This window comes from Leucoraja erinacea, chromosome 9 (assembly GCF_028641065.1).
Source record: "Leucoraja erinacea ecotype New England chromosome 9, Leri_hhj_1, whole genome shotgun sequence".
NCBI lineage: Eukaryota > Metazoa > Chordata > Chondrichthyes > Rajiformes > Rajidae > Leucoraja > Leucoraja erinaceus.
The window spans coordinates 41,669,804-41,684,347 of NC_073385.1; the positions used below are offsets into that span (position 1 = coordinate 41,669,804).

The following is a 14,544-nucleotide window of genomic DNA, read 5'->3' on the forward strand; positions in this document are numbered from 1 at the left end:
TCACACGTATATTTTAAACCAATGTTTTAGACATTGAGCATACGTCATGTATAATGTGACTCGGCATAATTAGAAATCCCATTATGCCCAGAAAAGCGCATGGCATCTGTAACTATAAGCAGAAAATTTGGAGACCAATGGATTATTTTTATTAGCAGGGAAATTCTATGGTTGCTTATTACTTAAAAATCAGTTCACTTTATGGAGACATTTTTAGTCGTTGTTACATTTAAGACCCCCTTCATAGTCCAGTGATTTGGTATCCTTCGTTAAAGATAATGAATTTCTATACTCAATGTATATTTCAAGCATTTTGTATTGCATGATTACATTCTCTTTTGTGGAAATAAAAACATAGAATGGCATTGATATTGAATTATTTCCCCCCACATATTCCCATAAATTTACTCTACAGTTTTAAAAATATTAACGTGTCATCTTGGCTGAATGGCAACGTGTGCCTTGGTGGGGGGGTGGGGGGGGGGGGGGTGGGACAGCAGCAACCACCCCGTACACACACACACTAACTACCCCCCACACACACACCCTCCTTGATATTATATTAATATTATTTATTTGCTCCTTTTACCCCATCCCTGCCCTATCCATTGACGCTTGGCATCCAACTCGCAGGCGCGTCTAGAGAGTGGAGCAGATACAGAGAGAGGGGGTGGAAGGGAGGGGGGAGAGAGAGAGTGGGCGGAGGGGAGGCCCGAGGGGGGGGGGGGGGGGGGGAGAGAGAGAGAGAGGTTGGAGGCCCGAGCTGCGGGAGAGGACGCGCCGGGGGGAGAGAGGGGGGGGGAGGGTGCCCGGGGGGGGGGGGGGGGGGTGAGAGGGGAAAGATTGTGTGTAAATATTTTACCGTAAGGTGTCGTTTTTCGGAGCAGATGTGATCACACACACACGATCAGACTTTTTATAGTTACTAGACCAAGGGGGTCCTGTTCCCTCGGGGAGTGGGGGGAAGGGAAGAGAAGGGAGCTGGGTGCGGGCAGCGGGCCATGCGTCAACCTAAGGACTTCATTCAAGCTTCAGAGCCCGAGTATGGGGGGTGGGGGGGAGAGAGGAGGAAGAGTGAGGAGAGGAGGAAGGGAGCGAGCAACGGGGCATGCGTCAACCAAAGGACTTCAGCGGCTTCAATCTAGAGCCCGGGGGGGTAGGGTAGAGGGGTTGGAGGGTTACGTCACTCGCAGCCCGTGGAATATAGCGCGAACAGAGACATTGTGACGTGCCCATCTAGTTTATTTTCAAACATTTGTGAAAATTTTCATAAATAACTCAAGCTCGAATTTTTCAGGTAAGATGATTTTGGACTCCCGGATAAAACTCTACAAGAATATGTTAAAATGTTACCGTTTTGGGGAGGGCTGGTCCCCCAATGCAATATTCCTCCTCTCCACCGATTCCAATATTGGTGGCCGGAGAGAGGAGAGGGGAGGGGGGGCTTTCTGGAGCACTAGTATGGGTGTTGTGGGCTGAACGGACTGGTTTCCAGAGGGCTAGTATGGACATTGTGGGCCGAATGGATTCTTGGGCTGGCGGCTCAGTCACTCAAGCCTGTTGTGCAGGCAGCTCACTCACGGCTAGTGGGCTGGCAGTTGACTCACGGCTATTCCTTGAAATTCCATTTCAAGCTGGGTGCAAGGCCACCAAATTCAAGTGCAGTTTCATACCATTTCAAGCAGGTGCAAGGCCACTAAAGACAGCGAGTCGTGATCTCTCCCTCCTCCATCTTGCAGAGACTGAGCCACACCCACACTTCTGGGTTTTATAGTCCCTCCCACCAGAAGGGGCGTGGCCTTCATGGCGTGATTGACAGGAGAGAGAATCTCAACATTTTTTAACCACTAATAACTCTTTTATTTTTCATCGATGGGAAAACTCCTCGGCAGCTGATGAGCGATGGGGGACTGAGTAAGATGGCCAAAAATTACAGCCGTACGTGTGGCGTTTCTTCTAAAATCAATATAAAGTGCAAACAGGAAGTGGTCAAGATTAGACTTTTAATTATATATTAGGTAAGGCAACTTTAATTTAGAAAGGCAACTTTAACTAGGCAAGGCAACTTTAACTAGGCAAGGCAACTTTAACTAGGCAAGGCAACTTTATTTAGGCAAGGCAACTTTATTTAGGCACGGCATCTTTAATTAGGCAAGGCAACTTTAATTAGGCAAGGCAACTTTACTTAGGCAAGGCAGCTTTAGCATCTCCAAACCATAGGACACACCAGGCTTTATCATTTCCAAACCAAAGGCAACACAGCTTTAGCATTTCCAAACTATATTTTTAAACCACATTAAGGGCACTGACAGGTCAGTAAAACTACTCGCAGTTTAGTTGACATGTGTTCAGTGTTATTCACAGCTCAGAGTGAGAGACGTGATCCTCTCGCTTCCCCCATCTTCCAGAGACTGACTGAGGCACAACACTTCTGGGTTTTATAGTCCCTCCGGAAGGGGCGGGCCTTCAGGAGAGAGCATCTCAACATTTTTTAAACACTAATGACTATTTTATTTTTCATCGATGGGAAAAATCCTCTTGTCCTGTGCAGCTGAGGGGGACTGAGTAAGATGGCCAAAAATCACAGCCGTAAGTGGCAGCGTTTTTTCTTAAATCAATAGACAGAACAACAGGAAGTGGTCAAGATCAGACTTTTAGTATTATAGATATATATGATATGATATGATATGATGATACGAGGTTTGTGAACACTTAGCTTCAGTTTCAGGCACTTGCCAGGAATAGTAATAGAGCTACATAAAAAAGCTGGAGAAACTCAGCGGGTGCAGCAGCATCTGTGGAGCGAAGGAAATAGGCAATGTTTCGGGCCGAAACCCTTCTTCAGAGTTTCTCCAGCTTTTGCGTGTACCTTGGATTTTCCAGCATCTGCAGTTCCTTCTTAAACATAGTAATAGAGCTAATGACTGAGAAAAAAGTTTCTAATGGGGACCAAAAGTAATGGTCCTGGTCATCCCAATGTTATTATGGAGGAAAGTTCAGTTCATCTGGTGCTGACAAGCAATGTAGCAATGCAGGGATGTCGTAGGTTGGTGAAGTAAATCTGGGTATGGTCAGCCATGTGCAGAGACTCACAATGCCTTCAATGTTCAACTATTTCAGAATTGTACCATTGAATACTATTGTTACCCTTTGAAGTAGCCATGGCTGAATAATTTTGAGCACGAAACATTGTGCTCATAACATTGCACACGAGCTGTATTCATTTCACTTGCACTTTTATGTGCAATGTGACTAATAAACCCGTATTGTATTGTATTGTATGTTAAATTTAACTTGGTGGATTCAATTGCATGGTGGTAGATTGAGGTAACAGTTATGGGTTTGTAAGATTCAATGAAGCATCAATTTCTGTACATTGTTGTGATTAAATGTAATGCTCTTTTTATTGAAATGGAGAATGCCAGTAGTAAAGGAGCCAAATTATCACCAGTAGTGAAATGTTAACTGATCCCAACTATTTGTTAGATAAACTGTGTTAATGGCACAGGCCATCATTTAAACAGCTTTAGGCAAGGGGCAGATGTGAGGTTAGATGTAAGAATCCCAAATTGTTACCTGAATTGAGTTCTCCACAAATAAATCTTGTGCACTGCCTTGCTATTGATGTGCATTTAATTGTTGTAGTTCAGTGCTGGATGCACACCATGAAAGTAATCACTAGATAACAAAATTTGTTCGGCATGGACTAGTAGGGCCGAGATGGCCTGTTTCCGTGCTGTAATTGTTATATGGTTGTTATAACTTGATAATTGCTAACTTATTCTAATAAATCACCACTGTTTTGAAAATAAATTATTACAGTAGTGAAGGCTTATTTGAGATTTGTAATTATTCAGATTTTTAATCTCAGGCAGATTTACTTTTATTTTCCTTCTGTCTTTTTCACATCTCTTTCTCTCCATTATTTTCCTTTACCTGATTTGACATTGAATTCACAAGCTTCAATTTATTATTTTTACTTTTTCTGTGTACTGGAATCTTTGAAATCGCATTGTTTAAGAAGATTCACTGTTGATCCTGCTGTTCATTGTGACTCAAATGTTTGTTTCATTTGTTATCGTCATCAGTTTTGATTTGTTGCAATTGTGTGGGCAAAATTCTACCCCCTCATCCTTTGAGTCCAAGTAAATGTGCAATCTTGTTAGCTGCCCATTCGCAATAATCCTCCTGTTTCTGCCCTCCTGTTTTAGGACAAGGGGTCACGGTTTAAGGATAAAGGAGAAATCCTTTAGGACCGAGATGTGAAAAACATTTTTCACACAGTGAGTGGTGAATCTCTGGAACTCTCTGCCACAGAAGGTAGTTGAGGCCAGTTCATTTGCTATATTTAAGAGGGAGTTAGATGTGGCCCTTGTGGCTAAAGGGATCAGGGGGTATGGAGAGAAGTCAGGTACAGGATACTGAGTTGGATGATCAGCCATGATCATATTGAATGGCGGTGCAGGCTCGAAGGGCCGAATGGCCTACTCCTGCACCTATTTTCTATGTTTCTATGCTTATAATAGGACAAAAATGGTCAATTGAGTGTGCACGTGACAATATATTACAACTGGCAAAATCTTTGCAATGGAGTATCAGTGAAATGGGTCATGTTCTACTTCAGAACAAAGCACGCTCTTTCACTTGAGCATTTAGAATTACTTTATTTTTTTATTCTAGTCAAGTGACTGATTGTTTGGTTCAGCATGTAAACAGGCCCTTCGGCACACAGAGTCCACACCGACCATGATCACCTGTTCACACTAGTTTTATGTTAGTCTGCTTTCTCATCCACTCCCTACAAAGGGCAATTTACAGAGGTCAATTAACCTACACATCTTTAGAATGTGGGAGGAAATTGGAGCACCCCGAAGAAACCCACACAGTGGATGAGCTTAGAGTCTGGATAGACACCTGGAAGTATGATGTTGTGGCGATCAGTGAAACGTGGTTGCAGGAGGGCTGTGATTGGAAACTAAATATTCCAGGATTTCGTTGCTTCAGGTGTGATAGAATTGGAGGGGCAAGAGGTGGAGGTGTTGCATTGCTAGTCAGGGAAGATATTACAGCAGTGCTTTGGCAGGATAGATTGGAGGGCTCATCTAGGGAGGCTATTTGGGTGGAATTGAGAAGTGGGAAAGGTGTAGCAATACTTATAGGGGTGTATTATAGACCGCCAAACGGGGAACGAGAATTGGAAGAGCAAATATGTAAGGAGATAGCAGATATTAGTAGTAAGCACAAGGTAGTGATTGTGGGAGATTTCAACTTTCCACACATAGACTGGGAAACACATTCTGTAAATGGGCTGAATGGGTTGGAGTTTGTAAAATGTGTGCAGGATAGTTTTTGCAGCAATACATAGAGGTACCTACTAGAGGAGGGGCAGTGCTGGACCACCTGTTAGGAAATGAGATGGGACAGGTGGCGGAGGTATGCGTTGGGGAGCACTTCGGGTCCAGTGATTACAATACCATTAGTTTCAATATAATTATGGAGAGGGTCAGAACTGGACCTAGGGTTGAGATTTTTGATTGGAGAAAGGCTAACTTTGATGAGATGCGAGATGATTTAAAAGGAGTGAACTGGGACATTTTGTTTTATGGGAAAGATGTAGAAGAGAAATGGAGGACATTTAAAGGGGAAATTTTAAGAGTACAGAATCTTTATGTTCCCGTTCGGTTGAAAGGAAACAGTAAAAATTGGAAAGAGCCCTGGTTTTCAAGGGAAATTGGACATCTTGTTCGGAAAAAGAGGGAGATCTACAATAATTATAGGCAGCATGAAGTAAATGAGGTGCTTGAGGAGTATAAGGAATGTAAAAAGGATCTTAAGAAAGAAATTAGAAAAGCTAAAAGAAGATATGAGGTTGCTTTGGCAAGTAAGGTGAAAGTAAATCCAAAGGGTTTCTACAGCTATATTAATAGCAAAAGGATAACGAGGGATAAAATTGGTCCATTGGAGAGACAGAGTGGACAGTTATCTGCAGAGCCAAAAGAGATGGGGGAGATATTGAACAATTTTTTTTCTTCGGTATTCACCAAGGAGAAGGATATTGAATTATGTGAGGTAAGGGAAACTAGTAGAGTAGCTATGGATACTATGAGGTTCAAAGTAAAAGAAGTACTGACACTTTTGAAAAATATAAAAGTGGATAAGTCTCCAGGTCCTGACAGGATATTCCCTAGGACATTGAGGGAAGTTAGTGTAGAAATAGCCGGGGCTATGACAGAAATATTTCAAATGTCATTAGAAACGGGAATAGTCCCCGAGGATTGGCGTACTGCGCATGTTGTTCCATTGTTTAAAAGGGTTCTAAGAGTAAACCTAGCAATTATAGACCTGTTAGTTTGACTTCAGTGGTGGGCAAATTAATGGAAAAGATACTTAGAGATAATATATATAAGCATCTAGATAAACAGGGTCTGATTAGGAACAGTCAACATGGATTTGTGCCTGGAAGGTCATGTTTGACTAATCTTCTTGAATTTTTTGAAGAGGTTACTAGGGAAATTGACGAGGGTAAAGCAGTGGATGTTGTCTATATGGACTTTAGTAAGGCCTTTGACAAGGTTCCTCATGGAAGGTTGGTTAAGAAGGTTCAACTGTTGGGTATAAATGCAGGAATAGCAAGATGGATTCAACAGTGGCTGAATGGGAGAAGCCAGAGGGTAATGGTGGATGGCTGTTTATCGGGTTGGAGGCAGGTGACTAGTGCCTCAAGGATCTGTGTTGGGTCTTTTGTTGTTTGTCATGTACATCAATGATCTGGATGAAGGTGTGGTAAATTGGATTAGTAAGTATGCAGATGATACCAAGATAGGGGGTGTTGTGGATAATGAAGAGGATTTCCAAAGTCTACAGAGTGATTTAGGCCATTTGGAAAAATGGGCTGAAAGATGGCAGATGGAGTTTAATGCTGATAAATGTGAGGTGCTACACCTTGGCAGGACAAATCAAAATAGGACGTACATGGTAAATGGTAGGGAATTGAAGAATACAGTTGAACAGAGGGATCTGGGTATAACCGTGCATAGTTCCTTGAAGGTGGAATCTCATATAGATAGGGTGGTAAAGAAAGCTTTTGGTATGCTAGCCTTTATAAATCAAAGCATTGAGTATAGAAGCTGGGATGTAATGTTAAAATTGTACAAGGCATTGGTGAGACCAAATCTGGAGTATAGTGTACAATTTTGGTCGCCCAATTATAGGAAGGATGTCAACAAAATAGAGAGAGTACAGAGGAGATTTACTAGAATGTTGCCTGGGTTTCAACAACTAAGTTACAGAGATAGGTTGAATAAGTTAGGTCTTTATTCTCTGGAGCGCAGAAGGTTAAGGGGGGACTTGATAGAGGTCTTTAAAATGATGAGAGGGATAGACAGAGTTGATGTGGACAAGCTTTTCCCTTTGAGAATAGGGAAGATTCAAACAAGAGGACATGACTTCAGAATTAAGGGAGAGAAGTTTAGGGGTAATATGAGGGGGAACTTCTTTACTCAGAGAGTGGTAGCGGTGTGGAATGAGCTTCCAGTGGAAGTGGTGGAGGCAGGTTCATTGGTATCATTTAAAAATAAATTGGATAGGCATATGGATGAGAAGGGAATGGAGGGTTATTGTATGAGTGCAGGCAGGTGGGACTATGGGGAAAAAAAAGTTGTTCGGCATGGACTTGTAGGGCCGAGATGGCCTGTTTCCGTGCTGTAATTGTTATATGGTTATAGTTGCAGGGAGAACGTCCAAACACCAGCACACAAGATCGGGATCGAACCCGGCTTCTGGCGCTAGGAACAACAGCTCTACTAGCTGTGCCATAATGGCACCTAAATATTGTGTAGTAAGCTGTGGTTTATGTATTGTGTAGATTTACAGCATAATCTCAGTACTCCTTGTATTCTATGCCTCCTGGTTTATTCATTTACATGTTCCAGAGTGTTTACATTTTTGCTTTTTTTAAATATTTTTGTAATTATTTTGATTTTATAATATTTCTGAATATCAATGACATTTACAAGCAATCAGTTGTGTAAAGGTTTGTTGCAGTGGTAGGGCAGGATAGGGTTTTGTCTGTTTCATAGGATTTTTTAAATCATACAAAGGCTCAACATTGACAATTGGGTCAACTGGAATGAACAAATGGACTTTAGTAGACCTTCAAAAGATAAGTGTGTAAGAAGGAGCTGCAGATACTGGTTTAAAACAAAGATAGACACGAAGCTGGAGTAACTCAGCGGGGAAAGGCAGCATCTCTGGAGAGAAGAAATGGGTGACGTTTTGGGTCGAGACCCTTCTTATCCTCAAAAGATAAGTACAGCCTTCACGCATAGGTCAATAATACTACTGGTGCTAACTGGCAGCAAAATCTTGCATGATACACATAAAGGCAGTGAGTCATGATAATATTTTTTATTCATGAGCTAATACTTCATCATTAATCATATTGCATCTCAATAAAAATATTCCAATATCACAAATGAAGTATATTTTAAATTTGGTTTCTGTTGCAATGTAGCAATAAATATATGTACTCTGATTAAAAAGGTGAGTCAGTTGTATATATTTAGAAAAGGTGGGAGGAGGAGAACTGGATATGTATTTTAAGCTGCTCTTGGGGAAAAAAGCATTTCAGGCTCCTGTTGTGAAACAGACAGTATTGTTTTAGATCGAAATTAAACTCCACTTTATGATCTTTAATTTCGCCAATTTTTGAGCTGCATAAAATAGACTTCAAAACTATAGTCGAATTTAGATTCAGTACTACTGTATTGCAAGTTACTTGATTAAATATAGTTGGTGGTATGGCTACAAATAGCTGGGAGACTAAGGATTTGGCCTATGTGATGTGGGTTCAGATCAGTATGTTTGGTTTGAAGACTGGGATCTGGATTGTTTGTGACTTCCAAGGCTTCATACCTGGGTTGTAGTTGCAATTCAACTTTTTCTTTAGATGACCATTTTCTTTTGTTTACAAAATATTTTTAGTTTGTGAAGGTCAGACTTTCCACTTCTTTTTGACTTGTATTTCTATTTTTAGATTTGTTTTATTTTGCAATTTAGCTGTAGTATTTGATCAGAGACCACAGATTGGTTTGTAAAGCAGCATTGATGGAAATTATTTTAACATTCATTTTGATAAACACCAAGAAAAAGTGCAGGATAAATCATTATGCATGGGATTGAGGGTGCAAAGCACAAGAGATAATTAAAAAAACCTGTGGAAAATAGGGAGGTTTTGAATTGTGAATTATGCAATGAGGTTGAATAAAATTGACCATTTGTTTGTGTCTCTTTCAGCAGGGAATATTTTATAATTCTATTTCGTAGTAAACGCAATAGATCCTTGTGTAGAAATCCACACATTTGCATAAACACAATGGTGCCAATGATGAATATTCTCTGGATGCTGGGTTCATTAAATATTTGAGATTGACATTTTTATTCAGTACAGGTTTTTAAGGCATTTTGAATATTTTCTATTTAAATTGAATTGGTGTAAAAAATGTCAATCTATCGAGTTACATATCATAAACCTGTTTTACATTTGGTGCTTTTTCTTAATGAATTTCCTTCATTAATTTTCTCATTAATTATATTAGCCATGAATAGAACTGGATGTTAATTTCCTTTGTAAAGCCACTTTTATTATTGTATTATATTTTATTTATTGTATTGTATTAGTTGCATACCTAGGTAAAATAAAAAGCAAATGCTGGAAGTACTCAGCAAGTTATGCAGCATCAATGGGAAGAGTAAATATTAACTTTTCAAGTCTGATGAAACTTTAGCACTGTTTCTCTCTCCACAAATGCTGCCTGATTTGCAGAGCATTTCCAGCATCTTCAGTTTTTATTTCAGATTTTCAGCATTTGTAGTCTTTAACATTTTTATGAGATTGTTGGGTCATTGGTACATAACTTTTTTTCTCATTGCATTTCAAATTAGCAGTATGAATGCATGACTATCATTGATTTTCAGATGAGGTGTGATGTGTTTTGTTTACAAATTATTCAGGGCTTGGGCCAGATCTAATGTAATCGAATTGTATAGTAAAATTTGTAAAGTTCGATTTGTTATTCATGGTATGCTTTGATAGCATTTTAATTTTCTTTTTGGTCTATTGAACAACCTGTTCAAATCGTTGAAATGAAAGATATAGCCAATTGAATAAAACAAAATCAGAACTTTTTTTGCATCCGTGTTTGTATGTATGACAAAATTATTTTTAGATCAAAAGGAGATCTCATTGCTAAATTGTCAAAATAATTATACAGCTGAAATGTTTTATTAAGTAGGTATCAAGTGTTACAATGTTGTAATTAAAGCAAATTGTAAGAGTTATAACAAAGAACTGCGGACAGTTGTTTATATCAAAGATAGACACAAAATGCTGGAGCAGGGCTCGAAATTAGCGGTTGCCCGGGTGCCAATGGCCACCTAAAATGCCGCCGGGCAGCCTAAATACCGTGTAATTTTGCCTGGCTTGGCACTGCAGATACTGGTTTATACCAAAGATAGATCCAAAAAACTGTAGTAACTCAGTGGGTCAGGCAGCATCTCTGGAGAAAAGGAACATGACCTTTCGTGTCGGCGGCGACTGTAGTGCGGGGCAAAGATACTAGGTGCGGGGTGACGGAGGGTCGGAGCTCCACCTCCCCCACCCGCTCTGATAGCGGCCGTTGTGTGCCACTCCGCCAACCGATAAACGCTTCCAAAACAAACCCTCCCGTATGCCGAGGCCGGGAGGGAGGAAGGAAGGAGGAGGAGGCCCCCTTCTGCCGTCCGGAGCAAAGATCATATATCACCTGCACCGCTTGGCCCCGCACCTTCCTGTTGGCTGGCAGAAGAGGGGAGGTGGTGGCGAGGAAATCCCAACTGCCTTCCCCCTTTGGTGGCGGCACTTGGCGGTGGACAGGGACGGCTAAGGATGATGCCGGTGTTTTTCCGAGGAGCGCTGACCTTCCTTCCTCCCCATCTCCTCCCCGGTGTTCTCTTTCTCTCTCTCCCCCCCTCTCTCTCTCACCTCTCTCTCTCTCCTCCCCCTCTCTCTCTCCCCCCCTCTCTCTCTCTCTCTCTCTCTCTCTCTCTCTCTCTCTCTCTCTCTCTCTCTCTCTCTCCCCCTCTCTCTCTCTCTCTCCCCCTCTCCCTCTCTCTCTCTCTCCCCCCCTCTCTCTCTCTCTCCCCCTCTCTCTCTCTCTCCCCCCTCTCTCTCTCTCTCCCCCCTCTCTCTCTCTCTCTCTCTCTCTCTCTCTCCTCTCTCCCTCTCTCTCTCCCCCCTCTCTCTCTCTCTCCTCTCTCTCTACTCTCTCTCTCTCTCTCTCTCTCTCTCTTGTTCGCCCCCCTCCAACCTGGGACCCCTCCTCTCCATCCCGAACTGATCCCCATTCCCGCTTCTATCCAGTCCTCACTGACATCCCCTGTCTCCCCTCCCCCTCTACCCCGCCCCCCCCCCTCTATTCATCCCGCATTGATCTCCCTATCCACCCCACATTGATTCTCCTGCCACCCCCTTACATCCTACACTGGTCCACCAATTCATCCTGTACTGACCCCCCTTCTCATCCATCCTGTACTGCCCCTTCCCATCCATCCTGTACTGCTTCCCCATTCATCCTGTACTGGCCCCCCCCCTCCCCATTCATCCCGTACTGACACCCCATCCATCCTGTAGTGATCTCCCCATCCATCCTGTAGTGCTCTTACCATTCATATTGTACTGATGCCCCCCATCCATCCTGTAGTGATCCTCTCATTCATCCTGCACAGACCCTCCGATCAACACTGTACTAACCCCCATTCATTCTACACTAATCCCCTAATTCATCCTGTACTGTTCTCCCCATTCATCCTGCACTGCTTCCCCCCCATCCATCCTGTACTGACCCACCTTCCCATCCATCCTGTACTGATCCCCTCATTCATCCTGCACTGATCCCCTCATCCTGTACTGATCCCCCCCATCCATCCTGTACTGATCCCCCCCATTCGAGAAGAATGGAGGGATCAGTCTGAAGAAGGGTCTCGGCCTGAAACGTTGCCTATTTCCTTCGCTCCACAGATGCTGCCTCACCCACTGAGTTTCTCCAGGATTTTTGTCTACCCCCATTCATCCTGTACAGATCCCCCCCCATCCATCCTGCACAGACCCCCGCCCATCCCGTACTGATCCCCCCCATTTTAACCCCACTGACATCCCCTGCGCTCTCCCCTCACACTTTTACCTGTTCCAACCAACCAACACGCACTAATTCCCCTGCATCAATCCATCCATTCTGCGCCGATTGCCTTCTCAAACACCCCCACCATCTATCCATCCCGCATTGATTATATCCACCCCACTCCACCCCCCCCCCCCCCCCCCCCCCCCCCCCGACCCTGTTGTGCTGGAAATGTCTTCAGAGCGAACATTGACTATGTTTGATAACGGAATGCGATCAAATGTGTTTTAATTCCCAATGTTATTATTTGATTTAATCCAATTTTTTTTTTTTTAATTTGGTGCTTACAAACTGGGTATCTTCATTGCTGTTCACAACATATACATCTAATCTGAATGTCCGGTAATGTGGCGTTTTGTACCTTTAAACATATTACCAAAAGAACATTTACTGCAGTTATGTCCTTTGACCATCTCTTGTCAGTTAGTGTAATGTTCAACCTGTCAGATGGGTATAGTCGGATTTAACAGCTATTATCATAAAATGCCTTTAGACATTTCCTTGCAACCTGTATATTTTGTTGTGGATAAATTATGTGGGATGCAAGAGTGTTTCTGTGCCAATAGCAATAACGACCCATGCTATGGCCATGTCATGATAATTTTCGGTTCTTCACAGAAAACATGCTTGCATCAATCTTGCTGTGCATGGTTAAGCATATATGTTACCATGGTCCAGGATTCATTGACACAGGTTGATCATACGCTGAATAATCCAACCACATTTTTGTTTGGAAGTGGAAAGAAATAATAGAAATTGCATTAATTTCAATGTGTAAAAAGAGTTGAGATACTGTATTATAATTTTGCTGCAAGTCATTGTGGTATATATCATGTCTTGATTTAGTTTGTGACTTTATTTGAGGCAGAAATAACATGTGAATGCTTCATTGAGCATAATTCCAACTGGTAACTACGCACTTCATCCGAGCACATTATTGCACGTGTCATGCAAACCGTCCTAAATGACCACCTAAACTGTCATTTGACAACCTGAAAAGCTGCGTAGGTTGCCCAGCTGGCAACAGGGAAAAAAAGTTAGGTGAGAGTCAAGCAGCATCTCTAGAGAAACTATAAGCAGTGTTACTTATGCATGTTTCAAGAAGTAATTTATTATTGAGATGTCATGGTGTTCTGATAGAAATCTAAGCTATACGATTTAGGTTCCCGAAATGTGTGGAAGGAGAAAAATATGGCTTTTTTTCTAAGGCATGTTACTTTCCATGAATATAACCTCATGATACAAGATAGTGTGTCTTAAAGATAAAATCAAAAGTTATAAGATTAAAAAGGAAAAATATGTAAATTTGTTTCTTGGAATATAGGATGATTACTTGTTATTTGAACTTTTAAAGTATTCAACTTACAGCAAGTACTGACATTTCATAGAAAAAATATAGAAAATAGGTGCAGGAGTAGGCCTTTCGGCCCATTGAGCCAGCACCATTTCAACTCTGGGAACGTGATTTTATTTGATTGTTTCAAGCCCCCAGTGCATATGGTAATTTTTATTTACGCTGGAGTTGAGTAGTTGGAGCAATACAAAGAGTAGTAGCAATACAAAGATAAATACAATTATGCACTTGTAGATCATGTTCAATGCTGGTTGGGAAGAATAGCAATGTCCTACTTAATGTTTTAGGAAGAAATGTTCTTTGTTTATTATGTTCGTTTAATTGCCACATGCATCAAGTATGAACAACAACAACGAAAGTCTTACTTTCTGCAGCTTTATTGGCATCGTCAATGCAACAACACAAAAATTTGCAAGTATTCGAGGAAAACCTGGCCTTGATAGCACTAACTGAAGCATGTAGTGCAACCTCAGTCGTACAAAGCCCATAGTACTTTGGTACTGACGTACTGTTATGTAGAGTGGTTCAAGAACCTGATGGTTGATGGGCTGTTCTTAAATATTCTTAGATATAAAATAAAATGTTCTTAGATATTAGCTGCCTTCTTGAGACAATGCTTCCTGTAGATCCCTTTGATGGTGAGGTCAGTACTCATGAAGGTCCATGCAATGTCCACCAGTTTTATAGCTTCCTTCGTTCTTGAGAGCTCGGATTACTGATCCATGCCATGATACAATCAGTCAGTATGCCCTCCAATGCACACCTGCAAAGGTTTGATTGGAGTATTCGGCGACAAAATGAATCTTTTCAAACTTCTGAGGAAGTAGGGGCAGACATTTGTGAGCTTTCTACGTGCTTGTTTCTTTGTGAGCTCAGGACATCTTCGGTGAAGAGTACACTGAGGAACAAAGATGCTGACTGTCTCCACCAACATCCCACCAATGAAGACAGATGAATGGTGCCGTGGCTTTTCCC

At 41.9% G+C, this 14,544-nt stretch overlaps 1 protein-coding gene across 4 annotated transcripts in view; it reads left to right on the plus strand.

The window, feature by feature from the left end:
- strn3 (striatin, calmodulin binding protein 3) overlaps positions 1-14,544 on the plus strand; it is a 123,090-nt gene that overhangs the window by 1,505 nt on the left and 107,041 nt on the right. The window lies entirely within an intron of this gene.